Raw genomic sequence first — 14,783 nt, forward strand, 5'->3', positions numbered from 1 at the left:
ATAGTTTAGTTGTCTGGTTACAGCTATGTTGTATTAACACTCTACAGAGAGGATAGTAAAAAACTGTATGTCCATTAACAAGCAGTTAAAGAATAAATGTGAGGACCAGAGTGTCTCTCTGGTAGTTTATTGAAAGGTCTTTATCTGTTGCAGTGGAAGAGCGGACCTTGTTAAGTGGCAGTTAGAGGGTCTAAGAGCTAAAGTTGAAGAGCTCCAGAGGTGAATAAATGATCTGTTAAGGCAGGTCTGCTATGACAAAGTCAAGGCACAGGTTGGGGAAATCTGAGGCCCTGGAATGTGTAATGGCACTATCTAGATATATTTCCCTGAAGATGTTGGCTCTGCAGATTCCCATGAACCCTAGGAATTTGCAAGGTAGTCCACCCTTCCCCTGTGCTGGAAGGTGTTGCAGAAGCCCTTCCCCTTCAAGGCAACAGGTGCCCTCCTCAGGAGCTGCCCTTATCTCCTCTCCTAGCTACTAGGCCATAACTAAGGTTAAATCCTAGGGTAACCCAACTGGAAAAGTGCTAGGCCAGATAAGGCAGGAAAGAGATTATACACAGAAAGAACTCTAAGAATTAGCTAGCATGCAGTGTCATGAGAAAGGAGCATACCCCAGAGATTGGATTTTGAGGTGCCTGATCAAAGTGGCTGAAACGTAAGACTATAGATAATAAAGAATTCATAGACATGGAGGAACTTTCTTGGGATACATGGGAAAAGGGGAATACTCAGGATTCTTGGACACAGGTTCTGAGTTTACTTGGATATCTGGAGCCCCAAAGCATCTTCAAGGCACTCTGATTAGAGTGGGGACATCTCAGGACCAGGTGATAAATGGAATCCTGGTTAAAGTCTGGCTTACAGTGGGCCCACTGGATCTACAAGCTACTCAGTGGTCATTCCCATAGTCCCCAGGAATATACCTGGTATATACCTGGTAGTTGGAGTAATTTCCACGTTGGATACTTGTCATTTGGGGTAAGGGTTCTCATAGTGGGGAAGGACAAGTGGAAATGTCTGAAACTTCCCCCTTTTCCCAACCAAGGTATTAAATAAAAAAAAAACAAAAAACAAGATCACATTCTGGGGGATGCAGGGAGAGTGGCAGAGATAAGCACCACTATTAAATATCTAAAGGATGCAAGGATGGTGATTCCTATCAGACCTCTGTTAAATATACCACTCTTATCCCTGAAGAAACTAGATGGATCCCGGAGAGTGATCGTAGACTACTGCAGACTTAACCAGTAGCCCTGTTTGCAGCTGCTGTGCTAGATAAATATCATTGGTAGAGCAGGAACATGATGTGTAGCCACTGATGTGGCAAATGCAGTCTTTTCCATCCCAATCAGAGGTCAGAGACAGTTGCATTCACTCAGGGAAGATAGTGTTCATTTAGTTTTGCCTTAGGGCTATGTTAAGTCTCCTGCCTTTCATCATAGTGTAGTCCAAAGAGAGCTGGCCTGCTTGGTCATTCCACAGAACATCACAGTGATCCATTACATTAACAATGCTGATCAGGTAAGTCAAACAATAGATGGCTAGTACTCTGAAAGCCTTGATAATGCACATGTGCTCCAGAGGGTGTGAGAGATAAACTGCAAAGTTTCAAAGACCTGCTTGAATTTTTAGTGAAATCTTAGGATTCCAAAGAAGAAAACTTCAGTGACGTTTTTAGGGTCCAGTGGTCAGGAATATGCCAGGATATCCCCTCCAAAGTAAAAAAAAAAAAAAAAAAAAAAATGCATGCATCCTGATTCCCTTACCACAGAAATTGAAGCACATGCATGGTGGATGTCTCTGATTCTAGAAAAAAACACATTTCTCACCTAGGAATATTGAACTGGTCCATATATTAGGTGACACAGAACGTTGCCAACTTTGAGTGGGACCCAGTGCAGGAAAGAGATCTGCAATAGGACCAGGCTGTGGTGTAAGCAGTCCTGCTGCTTGGCATAAGATTTGGAAGACCCTATGGTGTTGGAGATATCAGTAGTGGGAAAAGATGTAGTGTGAAGCTTATGAAAAGCTTAACACAGGCCCCATAATAGAATTATAAATCATAGTAGAATGATAAATTTATGTCTACATCAAGAAAGAAAATGCCTTTTGAGAAATAGCTCCAACATGTTTTGGGGCTCTGGTAGAGACAGATTGCTTGGTCATGAAGTACCAAGTGACTGTGAATCTGAAACTTCACTTATGAAAAGAATTCTGTTGAACCCATCTAGTCAAGAAATTGGAGTACCTGCAGCAGACTAACATAAAATGGAAATAGCACATCTGGGAAGGAAGATTAAGCAGGACCAGAGAACACAAACAAGCCACATGAACAGGTAGATCACCTGCATCATTTGTACTAGCTCCCCTCCCCCTGCTTGCACCTATGGCCATATGGGCAGTCTCATACAACCAGTTGAAAGAGCAGGAAAAGTCTGAGCTCTCTTTGGATGGATTGGCTTGATCATGGATGCAAGCCAATATATATGGTGGCAGCATGACAGTCATGTTCCAGAGTGGCCCTGAAAGATACTGGAAACGGAAAAGAGCAGAGTTGAAAACAACACACCTGATCATCCACTTATTATAGAAGTGACTCACAGTGAGAATCTGTATGAATTCCTGGGCTGTAAGCAAGGGCCTGGCCATCTTATCTGGGGCCTGGTAGGAAAGACTGGAAGATTGGATACAAGAAGGTCTGGGATAGAGGCTTATGGTTAGACATATGGGAAGGGGCACAAAGTGTGAAGATTTTTGTATTACATGCTGACACTCACCAGAAAGCATCCATTCTGTGTGCTTGTTGCTTCACAGCAAATTATCCCCAAATTTAGTGGCTTAAAAAGGCACACATTTATTATCTCACAATTTCTATGAACCAGGAATACAGGCACAGCTATACTGAAGGCTCCGCTTCATGGTCTCTCTCAAGGCTGCAAAGTATCAGCTCAGCATGTGTGGTCTTATCTGAAGGCTCAACTGGAGAAAGACCTACTTCCAAGTTCTCTCATTGGTTGTTGGCAGCATTTGGTTCCTAGCTGTTAGCTTATGGCCACCCTCAGTTCCTTGCAATGTGGGCCTCTTCAAAATAGTGAAAGTATTGCCATCACTTTTATCAAGTTATATAAGTTTGAAGCAAGTCACTATGTTTCTTCTGTATTCAAGGGGAAGCAATTACATGAGGATGTGAATACCAAAAGTGGAGATCATTAGTGACCACCTTAGAAATGTACCTACCACAGATTTTTATTTATTAACTCTTAAGAAGATTTAGTGGTCTCTTTAGGGTTTTCAATATACACCTTAAGTTATTCAGCCTACCTTCAAATAACCTTTTAGAGCAATTAAAAATAATAAAAATGTGAAGTATATATTTACACTCATGCCATTTCTAGTGATTTTCATTTATTTATGTTTATTCAAGTTTCTGTCTGCTTTCATCCTGACCGAAGAACTTCCTTTAACACTTCCTGTAGTGCATGTCTGATGGTAATGATTACTCTTATTTTTTGTTTTTCTGAAAAAATTCTTTATTTTGTTTTCATTTTTGGAGAATATTTTCCCTGTTTAGAACTCTGGGCTAACTTTTCTTTTTAAGCATTTTATGGATGATACTCCATTACCTTCTAGATTGCATAGTTTCTGATGAGAAATCTGCTGTTTTTCTGTCTTTGTTCCTTTGTGTGTAAAGTTTCTTTTGTCTCTGGCTGCCATCAAGAGTTTCCTTCTATTTTTGGTTTTCAGTGGTTTGAATATGATGTGTCTAGGTTGTGGTAGTTTGTTTTTTCTTTTTATCCTTCTTGGTGTCCTCTTTTTGGATATTTCTTTTGGTGTTAATACTTTTGGGCAATTCTGGTCATTATCTCTTCCATATTTCTTCCATTCCATTCTTTCTTTCTTCTTTTGGTATCCAAATTATACATATTAGACATTTGATATTGTCTCACAGATTGTGGATGCTCTGTGCTATTATTTTTCATTCTTTTGTATCTTTGTTTTTCAGTTTGGGCAATTTCTATTGATTTATTTTCATGTTCATCGATTCTTTCCACCACTGTGTTAAATCTGCTGACGAGCCTTCAGAAGGCATTCTTCATCTCTGTTACTAGCATTGCACTACATTACTAGCATTACAAATTTTTAATTCCAGCATTTTTTTTATTCCTAGCATTTCCACTTGAAAATGGAAATAAAAACTTACAGTTTTTATTTTTCTGATGAAATTCCTTATCTGGCCAATGCATACTGGCAATCTTTCCCACTAGACACTTTGTTCTATTTATCAGACTTATTTTAAATTCTCTGTCTATTAACTCAAACAACAGCATCACATATGAATCTTTTTCTTTTGATTGCTTTGTGTGTTGAAGTTTTGTCCTTGCTTCCTCATGTGTCTCTTAATTTTTGGATACATCATCAGTGCTTAATTCTTTTGCTTTTAGGGGAGATAGGGAAGAAAGATCTGAACAGGATTTTGTGCCTTTCTTTCAGTGCTGCTATTTTCCTATCCAAGTTCTACACTATAAGGGAGGCTGTCTGGGGTCTCTGTTCTGTCTGAGGTCTTTCTTGTGAGCACCTGGGAAGATATGTGTAGAAGACTTGTGAATAGGTGAAAATTCTCATGTCTGTGGTTCTGGGGGATTCATTCTATACTTTCACACTGGCTCACATTAAGCTTTTAGCAATCCATCAGAATTTTAAGCTGAATTGTTCTTACCAATTTGTACAATGTCTGGCATTTACCCTAGGTGAGCAAATGCTAGCACCTTGTTTCTTCTTGGAGGTGCCTGTCTTTCCTTAAATTTCAACTAAATTGTTTGTACTGCTCCCTCAGCAATCTGATGGATTAAAGAAAAACTGTGACTTTGCAGTTACCCAGCTTTCTTTTTGTTATGGTGGGAGTGATGCTCTTTCCAGTTTGGCACATACTAAGCTGAATTCAGAAATTTGGTCCATTTACTCTTAATTGATTATGATTAATTTCATGCTATCATGTCATTATAGCTACTTTGTTCTTGCTTTTTCTACTCAAGACAGCTACATTATAGCTACTTTCTTCTTGCTTTTTCTACTCAAGATAACTATCATACTGAATCCATGCATATGATTTCTTTATTTTGCTTTTTATATAGTTTTATTGCAATTATATGTCTTTTTAAAACTTCATTATAAATCTAGGTGTTTAATTTTCTAATAAGGACATTAGGTTACATATAATCTTTTTAGACTTTTAATATTACATTAATATTACTTTTTAATATTACATTGGTAAAATTTATGCATATTGTTGACTGTCATCATGGTTCATTTGTTTTATTCAGAACTTTCTAAAAGTCAAGTAAAGTGTGGGGAAATATCCACATTCCTGGGAATAACACAATTTGAGCCCAGATTATCCCACTTTTCCTCATGATCATGATAAACTCATTTACCACTTGCTTAATTTGTTTACTTTTATTGATAATAAATGACAATAACCCTAAAAGAGACCTCTGATTCCTGTGCTTTTAGAAATCTGATTGCATGTATAAAAACATTTTATATTCCTAGAAAAGTTACAGTATAAAATCAAATTAATATATAGACTCCCAGTTGAAAGACCTGACATGAAATATCCTCATTTACCCTATTCTCTACTTTCTAAGAATTTGAGTATGAGGGAGTTTTTTTCAGATTTCAGGACATGCTCCAATATGATCTCAAATGACTCCATTTAGTTGTCAGTTCTCATGTTGGTCTTTCCATGACCCTAATGTGTCCTTATGGTACCTTATTATTTCAGGAGTCTGGTGAAGTTTAGAGAAATTTTTCAAATAACTGGAAATAGCCTAGTTGACTATGGATGACTCCATTCGTCGCAGTATTTTAATCTATGAATTATGTAAGTTGGTATATTTCAGAGAGGAAATATCCTCTCTGAGCCTGACCTTTTATTTTCTTTTTAAAATATCACCATGAAATGGAATCTTCCGGACATCAAGAGAAAAAGAGACCAACTGAAAACTGAAATTATCTCAACGAAAGGTAATACTAGGTAGTTACCAAACATGTGCTACCCACTCCTGCCTGAAGGTGGGAGTCTTCAATTATATAATGGTCTAGGATAGAACTTGTGGAGGAGTGGTGACATCCAGCCCTAACTTATGTGAGTCAGGTTCCAGTGGGACATTCATTCATTTACTCATTTATTTATGTAATATTTATTGAGTCTATATCATGCTCCTAATTCTGTTCTAGGCCTGGGGCAACAGAAGTGAATGAAATATGATAAAAATATACTATGGAGAAAAATAAAGGAGATGCAGGTATGTCAAGGGATACAGTGTTAAGTACGGAGGTGAAGAGAAAGCCTCACATAGAAGGTGACATTTAGATAAAAACCTGAAGTTCGGAAGCCAGACGTGCAGAAAGAGCATAGGAACATTCTGAGTAGAGGCCAATATCCTGAGGCTGGAGAAAAGGAAAGAAAAAAGAAAGAAGAGCTCAGGTAGAGTAAGAAAGATAGAATAGTAGATGAAGTGAGAAGTTAGAGAGTGAGGTGTTCTATTTTGAGGACTTTACTTAGATGGAAAACTACTGGAAGGTTTTGAGCAGGGGATTGACACGAACTGACTAACATTTAACAGAACTACTTTGGCAACTGTTTTGAGAATGAACTGAGAGGAGGCAGGCCTTTCTTACCTTATATGAGTCAGTGGGGGGTAGTTTTTCTCCCATTCTTTAACATGAATGTAAAAAGTAAAGGAAGTAAAATTTCTCTACAAAAAGGAAATTTTCACAGGGAATTTGCAAATATTATAAGCTCTCACTCCTTGGTGGAGATACACAGTCCATTTCCTGGGAAGGGACACTCATATTCTGGTGGTACTTTAAGAACAACAGGTATATGAAAAAACACTAAACATCACTAAGCATCAAGGAAATGCAAATCAAAACTACAATGAGATATCACTTCACACTTGTTAGGATGGCTATTATCAAAAAGACAATAGATAAAAAGTATTGGTAAGTGAGTGGAGAATAGGTAACACTTGTGCATGGTTGATGGGAATGTAAATTGGTCCAACCACAATGGAAAACAGTATGGAGGTACCTAAAAAAATAAAAAATAGAACTACCATATGATCCAGCAATACCATTTCTAGGTATATACCCAAAGGAAATGAAATCAGTGTCTTGAAGTGATATCTGCATTTCCATGTTCACTGCAGATATATATATATATATATATATATATATATATATATATATATATATATATATATATATATATATATGGAGTCAGCTCCATTTTTCTTTCTCAAGATTGTTTTGGCTACCTGGGGTCTTTTGTGTTTCCATAAGAGTTGTGAAATTTTTTGTTCTAGTTCTATGAAAAATGCCAGTGGTAGTTTGACAGGGATTGCACTCAATCTGTGGATTGCTTTGGGTAGTACAGTCATTTTCACAATATTGATTCTTCCAATCCAAGGACATGGTATATCTCTCCATCTGTTTTGTATCGTCTTTAATTTCTTTCATCAGTGTCTTATAGTTTTCTGCATACAGGTCTTTGTCTCCTTAGGTAGGTTTATTCCTAGGTATTTTATTCTTTTTGTTGCAATGGTAAATGGGAGTGTTTCTTTTATTTCTTTTTCAGATTTTTAATCATTAGTGTATAGGAATGCAAGAGATTTCTGTTCATTAATTTTGTATCCTGCTACTTTACCAAATTCATTGATTAGCTGTAGAATTTTTCTGGTAGCATCTTTAGGATACTCTATGTATAGTATCATGTCATCTCCAAACAGTGACAGTTTTACTTCTTCTTTTCCAATATGGATTCCTTTTATTTCTTTTTCTTCTCTGATTGCAGTGGCTAAAACTTCCAAAACTATGTTGAATAAGAGTGGTGAGAGTGGGCAACCTTGTCTTGTTCCTGATCTTAGAGTAAATGGTTTCAGTTTTTCACCATTTATAACAGTGTTAGCTGTGGGTTTGTCACATATGGCCTTCATTATGCTGAGGTAGCTTCCCTCTATGCCTACTTTCTGGAGGGTTTTTATCATAAATGGGTGTTGAATTTTGTCGACAGATTTTTCTGTACCTATTGAGATTATTGTATGGTTTTTATCCTTCAATTTGTTAATATGGTCTATCACATTGATTGATTTGCGTATATGGAAGAATCCTGCATTCCTGGGATAAAACACACTTGATCATGGTGTATGATCCTTTTAAGGTGCTATTGGGTTCTGTTTGCTAGTATTTTGTTGAAGATTTTTGCGTCTATGTTCTTCAGTGATATTGGCCTGTAGTTTTCTTTCTTTGTGACAACTTTGTCTGGTTTTGGTATCAGGGTGATGGTGGCCTTGTAGAATGAGTTTGGGAGTGTTCCTCCCTATGCTGTATTTTGGAAGAATTTGAGAAGGATAGATGTTAGCTCTTCTCTGAACGTTTGATAGAATTTGCCTGTGAAGCCACCAGGTCCTGGGCTTTTGTTTGTTGGAACACTTTTAATCACAGTTTCAATTTCAGTGCTTGTAATTGTCAGTTTATTATTTTCTATTTCTTCCTGGTTCAGTCTTAGAAGGTTGTGCATTTCTAAGAATTTGTCCATTTCTTCCAGGTTGTCCATTTTATTGGCATATAGCTGCTTGTAGTAATCTCTCATGATCCTTTGTATTTTTGCAGTGTCAGTTGTTACTTCTCCTTTTTCATTTCTAATTTTATTGATTTGAGTCCTGTCCCTCTTTTTCTTGATGAGTCTGGCTAATGGTTTATCAATTTTGTTTATCTTCTCAAAGAACCAGCGTTTAGTTTTATTGATCTTTGCTATTGTTTCCTTCATTTCTTTTTCATTTATTTCTGATGTGATCTTTATGATTTCTTTCCTTCTGCTAACTTTGGGTTGTTTTTGTTCTTCTTTCTCTAATTTTTTAGGTGTAAGCTTCGGCGTTTTATATGACATTTTTCTTGTTTCTTGATGTAGGATTGTATAGCTATAAACTTCCCTGTTAGAACTGCTTTTGCTGCCTCCCATATGTTTTGGGTCGTCGTGTTTTCGTTGACATTTGTTTCTAGGTATTTTTTGATTTCCTCTTTGATTTCTTCAGTGATCTTCTGGTTATTTAGTAGCATATTGTTTAGCCTCCATATGTTTGTATTTTTTATAGTTCTTTTTCTTGTAATTGATAACTAGTGTCATAGTCTTATGGTCAGAAAAGATACTTGATACAATTTCAGTTTTGTTAAATTTACCAAGGCTTGATTTGTGACCCAAGATACGATCTATCCTGGCGAATATTCCATGAGCACTTGAGAATAAAGTGCATTTTGTTGTTTTTGGATGGAATAGCCTATAAATATTAGTCAAATCCATCTTGTCTATTGTGTCATTTAAAGCTTGTGTTTCCTTTATTTATTTCCATTTTGAATGATCTGTCCATTGGTGAAAGAGGGGCGTTATAGTCCCCTACTATGATTGTGTTACTGTTGATTTCCCCTTTTATGGCTGTTAGCATTTACCTTATGTATTGAGGTGTTCCTATGTTGGTGCATAAATATTTACAATTGTTATATCTTCTTCTTGGATTGATTCCTTGATCATTATGTAGTGTCCTTTTTTGTCTCATAATAGTTTTTATTTTAAAGTCTATTTTGTCTGATATGATAATTGCTACTCCAGCTTTCTTCTGATTTCCATTTGCATGGAATATATTTTTCCATCCCCTCACTTTCAGTCTGTATGTGTCCCTAGGTCTGAAGTGGGTCTCTTGTAGACAGCATATATATGGGTCTTGTTTTTGTATCCATTCAGCCAGCCTGTGTCTTTTAGTTGGAGCATTTAATCCATTTACATTTAAGGTAATTATCAATATGCATGTTCCTATTACCATTTTCTTAATTGTTTTGGGTTTGTTATTGTAGGTCTTTTCCTTCTGTGTTTCCTGCCTAGAGAAGTTCCTTTAGCATTTGTTGTAAAGCTGATTTGGTGGTGCTGAATTCTCTTAACTTTTGCTTGTCTGTAAAGGTTTTAATTTCTCTGTCAAATCTGAATGAGATCCTTGATGGGTAGAGTAATCTTGGTTGTAGGTTTCCCCCTTTCATCACTTTAAATATGTCCTGCCACTCTCTTCTGGCTTGCAGAGTTTCTGCTGAAAGATCAGCTGGTAACCTTATGGGGATTCCCTTGTATGTTATTTGTTGCTTTTCCCTTGCTGCTTTTAATATTCTTTCTTTGTATTTAATTTTTGATAGTTAGATTAATATGTGTCTTGGTGTGTTTCTCCTTGGATTTATCCTGTATGGGACTCTCTGTACTTCCTGGACTTGATTGACTCTTTCCCGTGTTAGGGAAATTTTCAACTATAATCTCTTCAAATACTTTCTCAGTCCCTTTCTTTTTCTCTTCTTCTTCTGGGACCCCTATAAATCGAATGTTGGTGGGTTTAACGTTGTCCCAGAGGTCTCTGAGACTGTCCTCAATTCTTTTCATTCTTTTTCTTTATTCTGTTCTGCAGTAGTTATTTCCACTATTTTATCTTCCAGGTCTCTTTTCCATTCCTCTGCCTCAGTTATTCTGCTATTGATTCCTTCTAGAGAATTTTTAAATTTCATTTGTTGTGTGTTCATCATTGTTTGTTTTCTCTTTAGTTCTTCTAGGTCCTTGTTAAATGTCTCTTGTATTTTCTCCATTCTATTTCCAAGATTCTGGATCATCTTTACTATCATTACTCTGAATTCTTTTTCAGGTAGACTGCCTATTTCCTCTTCATTTGTTTGTTCTGGTGGGTTTTTACCTTCCTCCTTCATCTGCTGCGTATTTCTCTGTATTCTCATTTTTTAAAAATTACTGTGTTTGGAGTCTCCTTTTTGCAGGCTGCAGGTTCGTACTTCCTATTGTTTTGGGTGTCTATCCCCAGTATGTGACGTTGGTTCAGTGGCTTGTGTAGGCTTCCTGGTGGAGGGGACTGGTGAATGTGTTCTGGTGGGTTGGGCTGGATCTTGTCTTCCTGGTGGGTAAGGCCACGTCTGGTGGTGTGTTTTGGGGTGTCTGTGAACTTAGTGTGATTTTAGGCAGCCTCTCTGCTAATAGGTGGGGTTGTGTTCCTGTCTTGCTAGTTGTTTGGCATTGGGCATCCAGCACTGGAGTTTGCTGGCCGTTGGGAGGAGTTGGGTCTTAGTGTTGAGACGGAGATCTCTGGGAGAGCTCTCACCGATTGATATTATGTGGGGCTGGGAGGTCTCTGGTGGTCCAATATCCTGAACTTGGCTGTCCCACCTCAGAGGCTCAGGCCTGACCCCAGTCTGGAGGACCAAGACACTGTCAGCCCCATGGCTCAGAAGAAAATGGAGAAAAAAAGAAAGAAAAATAAATTTTAATAATTAAAAAATAATAATAATAAAAAAAGGAAGAGAGCAACAAATCAATAAACAAATCCACCATTGATAACAGGGTCTAAAAACTAAGATAAACATAAAAATCAGAAACAAATCAGTCACAGACAGCAAACCCCAAGTCTACAGTTGCTCCCAAAGTCCACCGCCTCAATTTCGGGATGATGCATTGTCTATTCAGGTATTCCACAGACGCAGGGTACATCAAGTTCATTGTGAAGATTTAATCCACTGCTCCTGACGCTGCAAGGAGAAATTTTCCTTTCTCTTCTTTGTTCGCACAGCTCCTGGGGTTCAGCTTTGGGTATGACCCCACCTCTGCATGTAGGTCGCCCTCTGGTGTCTGTTCCCCACCCAGAGAGGAGGGGGTTAAAGCAGTGGCTAATTAGGGGGCTGTTGCTCATTCAGGCTGGGGCAGGAAGGGGTATGGTAGTTATAATTGGAATGCGGGGTGAGCCTGTGGTGGCAGAGGCCAGCATGACGTTGCAATAGCCTGAGACACGCCGTGTGTTCTCCTGGGGAAATGGTCCCTCAATCACTGGACCCTGGCAGTGGTGGGCTGCACAGACTCCCCTGGGGTGGGGGTGGGGGGGGCGGCTGGGGTGTGTGTGTGTGTGTGGTGTGGATAGTGACCTGTGCTTGCACACAGGATTCTTGGTGGCTGCAGCAACAGTGTTAGCGTTTCATTCCCATCTCTGGGGTCTGAGTTGATAGCCGCATCTCGCGCCCATCTCTGGAGCTGGTTTCGGTGGTGCTCCGAATCCCCTCTCCTCGTGCACCCCAAAACAATGGTCTCTTGCCTCTTAGGCAGTTGCAGACTTTCTCCCGGACTCCCTCCCAGCTTGCTGTGGCGCACTAGCCCCTTCAGGCTGTGTTCACACCAACCCCAGTCCTCTCCCTGGGATCTGACCTCCGAAGCCCGAGCCTCAGGCCCCAGCCCCCAACCCCGCTGGCGGGTGAGCAGACAAGCCTTTCAGGCTGGTGAGTGCTGGTCGGCTCCGATCATCTGTGCGGGAATCTCTCCGCTTTGCCGTCCGCACCGCTGTTGCTGCGCTCTCCTCCGTGGCTCTGAAGCTCCCCTAACTATACCCTGTCTCCACCAGTGAAGGGGCTCCCTAGTGTGTGGAAACTTTTCCTCCTTCACAGCTTCCTCCAAGGGCTGCAGGTCCTGTCCCTTTTGTCTCTGTTTATTCTTTTTTCTTTTGCCCTACCCAGGTACGTGGGGATTTTCTTGCCTTTTGGGAAGTCTGAGGTCTTCTGCCAGCATTCAGTAGGTGTTCTGTAGGAGTTATTCCACATGTAGGTGTATTTTTAATGTATTTGTGGGAAGGAAGGTGATCTCCACGTCTTACTCCTCCACCATCTTGAAGATCCCTCCTGGTCTTTATCTTTTAAAAATAAAGAAGAAAAGCCTCAAGAGTTCTATACAAGGAAATAACACTACCAGAATTTTATTTTATAGAAGTTGCTTGGACTATAGTCTAAAGAATAGATTGGTGCGGAGGAAAGCACAGTTGTCAGGAGACTTGTTAGGTAGGGAAGTAGAGAGCAATTAGGGGGAGTCATGGACATAGGGAGGGGTGGACTGGTGTGAGAGATACTTGGGAGGGAGAATTATCAGAACTTGGTGATTGGATGTAGGAGTTAGGAAGACCTCAAGGGTCCCTCTCAATTTTCTGATTGGAGCAATGGATGGATGATGGGGCAATTCACTGAAAGACAACACAGGACGAGGAGCATTTTTGAGAGAGAGAGACCAGGAGTTCAGTTTTGGACATGTTGAGATTCAGGTGCCTGTGAACCATCCAATGAAGATGTCGAGGAAACAGTTGTATATAGGGGTCTGGAGTCTAGAAGAAATCTATCTGTTGGAATTTAGGAGTTATTTATATATGAATGGTATTTGAAGTCTCAGGATGTGATTGCCAAGTGAAGGAATATGATATGAGGACAGCCTAGGATAGAGCCTGTGGTGGATGCTGTGCTCCCAGATAGATCCCCCTTCAGGATGGAAAGTCTTTTGTCCCTCGGCTGTTGGCTGACAGCCTTAGCTATTAACCCTCTCCAGGAATTGCCCTTGGCTGAAGAGTGACACTTTGGCTGAGGTCTTGCCCTCTTGGGAAGGGCGTTCACTTGCATCTCAACTCAGGACAACTATGAAGGGCCATCCCAGCTTTATAGGTACTTGTGAGATTGGCTGAGGGCTTTGTTGAGACTGTATCACCATTCAAGTGCTCCCTCTAACCAATTCTGCTTCCTTCCCTTCCTTTCTTTATCCTGAGAGCACTCCTGAATAAAATTTCTGCATTCAAACTCTCAAAATTGGCTTTTGGAGAAACCTGTCCCACAACAGAACTTTCCACTCAGTTGAGACTTATTTTACAGCATAGACTGGGAAGCACTTTGTTAGATGAGACAGATGAGAGGATCGATTATTTAACAGGAAGAGAGCCCCTTGGAATGCCTTTTAAACCATACATTTCCAGGCAAAATTTAGAAACTTCTCAAAAAACCTTTATTCTTATCAGCTTATTTCTTTCTAAGTGGATCCCCAGCCCTTAATTGGAATGGTTCTTTGTAAGCCTTCCTGTATCAAGCTGATGTCAATTTTCACCCCCAGGGCTTGCCTCCTTTACAGTGTCTCCTTCTTCATCTATTTCTAGCCAACTAGAGGAGACATTTGCACTGGGTTTTCTGCCACTTGCCTTTCTGTTTCTCTATTGTTCTTTTTCCCTTTAAATCAAAAGTAGGCAGTGTCCCCTTCCCTTTTTAAGAAGAAAGAGAATCTCAAGCTTTTCATAGCTTTCTGACTGCTGTTATTTGAAATTTAAATATAGAGCTCCTAGCAATAATATGAGCCTAGCTTCCCTTTATACTTGCCTCTGGGAGAGTCTTAGGACAGATTTCTAAAAAGCTTATATTCCTATCATACCATTAAATTTGGAATAAACTCTTAAACTGACAACTAAACAAGATTTATAATGAGACATCTAAAGTGCTTTTCAAAAAAAAATAATTTATTTATGGCTGTGTTGGGTCTCTGTTGCTGCACGTGGACTTTCTCTAGTTGTGGCGAGTGGGGGCTACTCTTCATTGCGGTGCGCGGGCTTCTCACTGGGGTGGCTTCTCTTGTTGTGGAGCACACGCTCTAGGCACGTGGTCTTCAGTAGTTGTGGCATGCGGGCTCAGTAGTTGTGGCACACGGGCTTAGTTGCTGTGCGGCTTGTGGGATCTTCCCGGATCAGGGCTCGAACCCGTGTCCCCTGCATTGGCAGGCAGATGCTTAACGACTGCACCACCAGGGAGGCCCCTAAAGTGCTCTTAGGGACTTCCCTGGTGGTCCAGTTGTTAAGCATCTGCCTGCCACTGCAGGGGACACAGATTTGGCCCTTGGTCAGGAA

Source organism: Globicephala melas, chromosome 3 (assembly GCF_963455315.2).
Source record: "Globicephala melas chromosome 3, mGloMel1.2, whole genome shotgun sequence".
Taxonomy (NCBI): Eukaryota; Metazoa; Chordata; class Mammalia; order Artiodactyla; family Delphinidae; genus Globicephala; species Globicephala melas.